Source organism: Myotis davidii, unplaced genomic scaffold (genome assembly GCF_000327345.1).
Source record: "Myotis davidii unplaced genomic scaffold, ASM32734v1 scaffold563, whole genome shotgun sequence".
Classification (NCBI taxonomy): domain Eukaryota; kingdom Metazoa; phylum Chordata; class Mammalia; order Chiroptera; family Vespertilionidae; genus Myotis; species Myotis davidii.
This window is the reverse complement of record NW_006294868.1, coordinates 257,956-265,862: the sequence shown is the minus strand read 5'-3', so window position 1 is coordinate 265,862 and position 7,907 is coordinate 257,956.

The window sequence follows — 7,907 nt, the reverse complement described above, 5'->3', positions numbered from 1 at the left end:
TTTTATCTTTAAGATACTATTTCCTGCTCTCCTCACAATAATGTGTGGTAACATAGTTTAAAAATGAAGGTGATATTAAATCACATTTTGGATATTTAGTGACAAACTCTCTCCTTAATCCCTAAATTGGGGTACTGTGAGCCACCTTCAGGTTTCACCGAGACAGGCCTGGGCATAGGCAGCTGATACCATTTGCCAGAGAGAGGAAAGGATTCATAGAGACCAAGCTAGGACATGAAGTAATATTAGCCTAGGACTCTCCAGGAATTTTACTTCACCAAACTAAGAGGAAAGTAGAATAGTGTTAGAGCTACTGGCCATGAAGAGAAGCTGGCTTTCCTATCAGCATTGCTTTCTGCTCTATGTAGTCCTTCACTAATAAGAGTCCTCAGTAGGGGCATAAATGAAGACAGTGGGAGCTGACCTTGTTCCTGAGCAAGGGAAGGGAATCTCTCAAAAGGAAGCACATTGAATATTCCCAGAAGGCCCTGAGAAGAACACTAAAGCACAGCTACTCTCCCCACTGAAGCTTTTCTCGACATCCCTCCAATCCATAGGCTAAAGTTACAATTGGTAAAACCCCTTGTTCCCCTGCAGGTAGGAAAGAAGAGAACAAAGACTGAGTGCCAGGACAATTTACAATAGCTAAGATCTGGAAACCCCATGTGCCCATGAGTAGATGAATGGATAAAGAAACTTTGGAACATTTACACAATGCAATACTATGCAGTGGTAAAAAAGAAGAATTTCTTACCCTTTGAGACAGCATGGAGGGACCTAGAGAGTATCATGCTAAGTGAAATAAGTCAAAGAAAAACAAGTATCACATGATCATGCTCATATGTGGAATCTAAGTAACAAAATAAACTGATGAACGAAGTGGATCCAGAGACATGGAAGCATGGAAGAGAGTGGGGAATCTCAGAAGGAAGGTGGGGAAGGATGGCTAGGTGGGAGGTAATTGACCAAAAACCTTATATGCATATATGCATAATCCATGGACACAGACAATAGAGTGCTGAAGGCTTGGGGTGTGGGGAAGGTGGAGAGGGCAGGGGCAGGCTGGAGGGAGTCAATGGGGGACAAGGGGGACATATGTAATACTTTCAACAATAAAGAATTATTTCTTAAAAAAAAGATTGAGTGCCAGGAGCTGTATCAGGTACTTTACATAATTTATATCACTTAATATTCGCAAGAGTCCTAATACTAGTAACAGCAATTCCTACCATTGATTGAGGGTTGGCTTATGTACCCAGCACCATTTAAACAACTCACATGAGCCCGGCTGGTGTAGCTCAACAGTTGAGCATTGACCCAGGAACCAAAAGGCTCCCGGTTCAATTTCTGGTCAGGGCACATGCTGGATTGTGGGCTTGATCCCCTGTTGGGGGCTTGTAGGAGGAAACAGATTGTCTCTATCTTTCTATCCTTATCCCGTCCTCTCTAAAAAATCAGTTAAAAAACATACTTATTAAAAAAGAGAGAATCACCTGAATTTAAAGGAAGATTTAATAAAAATAGCAAATCAAACAAAAAAAGTTCATGAGTTGTTAATTTAATCTTCATGATAACACCACAAGGTTGGTACTGTTGTCACCTTTTCCTAGGCTACATAGCGAAAAATGATAGAACTGGAATTTTAACTAGGTTTGACTCCAAAGCCCATGCTCTCAGTCACTACACTGTACTTTTAGTAAACAATGGAACCCAAATTTAAACTCGGATGTCCAGAACTTTCAAGCCTAAGGTGCTTAGGCAAGGAAATCAAATTGTTTTTTGCCAACAATCACAGGCCTATGCTCAAGGGTGTATGTGCACACAAGCTTGCTTGCATGCACGTGCGCGCGCGCGCGCACACACACACACACACACACACACACACACTGGAGAGAGTTTTAGACCAGTCAGAATAGGTTGCAAGCTTTCAATGCCCTTCTAAGAGGGAGAAACTACTCTAGTGTGGAGAGTTGTGGCTGAAAGGAGTAAAATGGGACTTCTGGGGTGCTGGTAATATTGTTTTTGGATCTGAGTCTAGGCATGTTCAGTTTGTGAAAATTTATTGAGCTATATAATTATCAAATATGCACTTTCTTGTGTGTTTTATGTCAATAAAAAGTTTTGTGTTTTTTTCAAAAGCATATTGAGTCTGGGAAGATGGAGTAGTCATACTTTTGCCTTTTCCTTCTGCTAAGTACCACAGAAAACTCTGGGCAGTATATATGAAACAACCATAGAAGACTCTAAAAAGTAGAGAGAAAGCAGACTGACTAGAGGTTGCAGACTCAAGGAATAGTATGATGGTGAGTTCCTGGGGTTTCCTTCTTGCCTCATATATTCCAGACTTGGTTGATGAAGCTGACAATCTGGAAATGCCAATGAATGCAGACAGAAAGAAGCTCCAGCAAAAGTCATCTCTCTCTCTCTAGAAAAGGGGCAGCCTAGGAAGTCAGAAAACTGTAGATATTAATTTCTCTACCATAACTTAAACACCACAGGAAAAACTATGGTCCCACCCCTGCCAGCAAAGTTGCTACTGGGGAGCAGATACTCCATTTTCATGCTGAAAGGACACCCTGCCCCCAAGCTCCCTGCCTGTGTCCTCTACCAGGGAATGTTAGAGCAGGCCTAATAGAGAGCTGGGACTTTCATCCCTGATGAGTGGTCTCAAGGCCTCCCACAGGGGTGTCATTGGAGACCACATGGCAAGCTCGGACTTCCACCCCCACTAGGCAGTTACAAGGTGACTTTTCCCTTCCTGGCTGGGTGGTGTCAGATCTAGTGGGGAGCTATGACTTTCATCATCACCCAGCAGTAATGGGGCCATACCCTCCTCACCCTGTGGTGTCAGGAGAGGCCATGTGGAGAGCAGTAATGAGGAACTTCTACACCTCCCAGACAGGAAATATCAGTTGAGGCTTAGTGGAGTCTGGGACTCCCATCCTCTCCTAGCAGTAACAGGGAGGTTCCTAACTTAGTTGTCAATGGGGGCTGAGTGGGGACCTTTAATTTTGGACACCCAGCTGGTAGTCATAGTTTGGCATATCAGGTGGTGCCCCACCCCTCCTTCCCTTGCTGGAGTGGTATCAGAGGGGACCAGCTAAAACAAAAGGTTTAAATAAGATCCAAAAACATTTGACAGACATTTCATCCAAGAGGGTAGAAAGGATGACAAATAAGTACATGAAAAAAATGTTCATCATCAGCTATTAAGAAAATACAAATAAACTATAATGAGATTGCAATATACCTATCAGAATGGCACAACAAAAACTAAAACAAAACAAAACAGCAACACCACCAAAGGCTGGTGAAGATGGGGAGAAACTGGACCATTAATTCACTGCTGGTAGTAATGTAAAATAGTACAGCCACTGTGAATATCAGTTTTGGCAGTTTCTTAAAATAATTAAGCATGCATCTACCATATGACTCAACTGCATTTTTTGGTGTTTATCTTAGAGAAGTCAAAACTTATGTTCACACAAAAATCTGTATATCAATGTTCATAGGAGTTTTATTCTTTTTAAATTGATTTTAGAGAGAGCAAGGAGAGAGAGAGATTTATTGTTCCATTTACTTATGCATTCCTTAGTTGATTCTTGTATGTGCCCTGACCAGGGATTGAACCCACAATTTGGCATATCAGGATGACACTCTAACAAATTGAGTTACCTGGTCAGGGTCAGTTTTATTCTTAATAGTCCAAAACTGAAAACATGCATGACCTTCAGTGACTGAATGGTTAAACAAACTGTGGTACATATATATGATAGAATTCTACTCACACTAGAAAGGAACAAACTATTAATATATGCAACTTGGATAAAACTACAGGGAATTAGCCCAGCCAGCATGGCTCAGTGGTTGAGTGTCGTCCTATTAACCAGAAAGTCACAGTTTGATTCCTAGTCAGAGCACATGTCTAGGTTTTAGGACATACGGGGATCTTGGTGGCTTTTCTTCAAAATTCAGGTTGTGTTATAAATAATATATTTACCCATCTAGAAACCCAGCCATAAAAGTAGCAGGTTCATATTCTCTCTCTCTCTCTCTCTCTCTCTCTCCCCTCATCTGTCGGAAAGAAAGAAAGAAACAAAGAAAGAAAGAAAGAAAGAAAGAAAGAAAGAAAGAAAGAAAGAAAGAAAGAAAGAAAGAAAGAAGAAATTAAAAACTACAGGGAATTAGATTGAGAAAAAAAAAAAAAAAAAGGTAAATCCCCAAAGGCTACAAGCTCTGTGATTCTTGAAATGACAAAATTGTGGAGATAAAGAACAGATTAGTAGTTGTCAGGGGTTAAAGAGGGAAGAGGGTAGGAGGAAAGTGCTGTGGCTGTACAAGGGTCACTGGGGGCTCCTTGTGGTGATGGCACTGCTTGTCTCTTCTGTATTGATTCTCCAAGATGATACAATTGGGAGAAGCCAGGTAAAGGGCACAAGAGACAACTGTATGTGAATCTGTGCATTTCTCAAAGTAAGCATTTTAATTTAAACAAAGGCATAGGGATTCTCTGTTCTCTTTTCTGAAGCCCTTGCCCCCCTTTTCATTGAGGCCCTGATTGCCATTCCCTATCTGGGTTGCTGATGTAGCCTTCCAAGTCTGGCCTTGGACCCTGTTAAACTGTTACCGTAGATTTTCTTTGCTTAACCTGATGCTACCACTCTTGCTTCCCTCATGCATACTTTCCAAATACATCAAAATAATCATCATTGTAATGAAGCAGCAGATTATGGATTAAGGCTTTTTACACACGTTTCCCAAATTGTCTGTAATGCTGTTGTAGACTGTCCATAGTTTAAAAAAAGGCCCACATCTCTTTTAGAGCCTTCTTTGTTGGCTTCTATTTATCTTTATCCTTTAGGAAACCTATAACCTAGATTTTCATCTTATGCATCTTAAAATCTGTTACCTCTCTTTATTGTCCCCTAGTTTTACTCCTGTTCCATAACCTCTCCCACTTTCACTTGCCCTTTGCATTAAACACCCAGGATACATAAAGCAAGCCTAGTGTACAGCCCCACCACTTCTTGACTATCTGGAAAAGATGTTTGCAAATATGTATTGGTGACCTCAATCTATCTGCTGACTTCAATGGCTGCTGGCTGAGTCCTACTGGTGAGGTCCCCTAGACAACTTAAACTTAGCATCATCCCTCATATTCCACAGTACCAGCATCCACCAGGAACTCAGACCAGAAAAATGGAAATTGTCCTGGACTACTCCTCCCTCAATTCCTACATCAACACATCACCAACTTCTGTTGCTACATTTTCCTCTGAATATATTGTATATTGGTCTCTTCACCAGCACTTCTCTTACCTTTGTCACCCTTATCTCTCACTTGGACGACTGCATGGCTTCCTAACTGGTCTGCCATTCTTCACTCTTGCCCCCACCCAATCCATTTTTCACATTATTGCCAGTCAATTTTAACTTTGTCTCTCCTTCCCGTTCACTCCACCCTGTCAGTGCCCTGCTTAAAACCCTCTCTGGCTCCCCATTGCTCCCATGATAAAATTGAAACTCCTTAGTTTTACAAGTAGGGTTACCATATGATAAGGTTACCATATCATCCAAACCAGGACACTTGAGAATGAAAGTGGGTGCTATTAATAAGTATGCTGGGACAATACCTGTATGGTCACTCTATTTATAAGATCCTTCATGATCTGGTCTCATCAGCCCCATCCCTCATCATAGCTCAGCCTACCCTCACACACACCCACATGCTAGTCACATTCTTTTGGGTGTCCAGGTAAGCACACACTACCATATTCTGTTTGCCTGAAACACCCTTCTCCCCACTCCATCTTTGGCTAACTTCTAATCAACTGCTTCAAGAGTCAAAATAATTTTCTTAAGGAAGCTTTCCATGACTCCCAACACTGGCTTAGGTGCCCCTTCCTGTGCTCCCATCAGACCTCACTCTTCCCTCATCATAGTCCTTATCAGACCAAGTTGTAATGTCCTGTTCCCCGTCTTGACAAGAGGACCTCGGATTATACTTCCACTTTGTGGACTTTCCTTCTGCTGAGTGAGTAAGAATTGGCCATCCTGTTGTCACCTGGGCTGCTGGGGATGTAAAGGAGAAGAGGAGACCTGAACTGAGGCTGCCCCTCATGCCACTTCTCAAGTCCCAAGCCATTTTTCCCAGGTGTCTCTACCCTTCACCCTAGTAGCAGTTAGGCAGTGCTGACAGGTCTCAGGGACCAGGAGGTTGATGCAGGAAAGGGACTGGAGAAGAGTGTCCTCAGCCAGGATTCAACTTCTGGGCAGCCCTCCCCTGGATGCTCCTCCCTTGCTTTGTTGCAGCCCCTTCCACACCTCAAAGTTCCCATCCACTACCTCATTAGAGGCTCTACCAGGAACTTTGACAGTGATGACTAAAGTTGGGCAGTATGCCTCTAGGCTGATTTATATACTGGAGGTCAAAAACCTCTGGTCAGTGTATTGCCCAAGTGAAATCAATTGGTCAAGCCTGGCTGCCCTGTTTTGTTTTATATTCAATCCATGAATCAAAACCACAAGATGTGTGTTAGCTCATGGAACTATATGGGTGAAGCAACAACACCCAGCTACAGCAGTGAGTGAACAGCTGAGTTTTGTTATGGAAACTTGAAGAATATATGATTTGAACCAGTTGAAAAAGTGATGGGGAGGGGAATGGGAGTAAGGCCTATTGTGACACTGCACAGTTTCAGATATTTTTGCTTCAAAATGAGTTTCCCCTCCTTCCATGTTTAATTCTATAGCTGTCAATTGGGCTATTGGAGAAAATATGTTGGGGACAAGAGCTCAAGAAAGGGAAAAGATGGAAGAGCCTGACTCAGGTGGCCATTGGCGATTTTCTGGTTTCCCTTAGGGGCAGGGACAGCAGGCTGTCACCAAGGGGCAAACAATAGGCCAACAGTAAAGAGGATCACACCCACATGGACTCAGGAAGAACAAGGAGCTAGCCAGGTTTCTGAGGCTCTGGGGCTGGTAAGATTACCAAGGGTTGGGATGGAAAAATCTACTCTGCCCCTTTGTCTCTTCTTCCCTTTCATTCCACAAGCAAAAAACCAAGGGAACATCCTCTTTCACAGAGGGCCTAAGAAGCTTTTTGGCAAGATCCACTTAAGAACATCAAAAGCAGGAATCTGGAGGATGGCTGCTGATGGGAAGACAGACTGCAAGATAAGTGAGAGGGAGAGAATGAAAGGAGAGCGTATGGATGTATGGAGCATGTATATTTGTGCGTGAGGGACAGCTATACTTCAAGGGACTGTTGGGGACTGCCGGACCGGGCTCCCCTGACCGGGCAGCCTCCACTGCTGCTGAAATCTCTCCTGGAGCAACCAGCTCTGCCGCGAAGACCACACCATCTTGAAGGGGAGAGTGGCTGCTATTGGAGGCCTATACATCCTGGGACTCTACAACCACAACACCCAGCAACCAGCTACAAACCCAGGAACACCGGATCTCCAGCAGCGCGAATATGCAGACTCCAAGGAGCTCTGCACCTTCTCATAGAAAGGTCAGATTTTGCCTAGGGAAAGGAGAGAGAGGGAGAGCTACAAAACTAGACACCCAGAGAAGAGAGATCATGGGGAGACAAAGAAACAGCCCACATATGAAAGAAAAGGAGGTATCACCAGAAAAGGAAGTAAACAAAATGGAGGCAAGCAATATGTCAGAGAAAGAATTCAGAGAAATGGTAATAAGGTCGCTGAAAAGAATGGAAGACAAATTCAACAATATGTGTAAAAACCAAGAGGAAATGAGGGAAAACAAAGAAGAAATGAAAAATGACATTGCTGCAATAAAGAACTCAACAGAAAGCATCAAAAGTAGACTAGAAGAAGCAGAGGACCGCATCAGTGAGCTAGAAGATAATGTAGGAAAAAATACCCAAGCATAGCAGCATC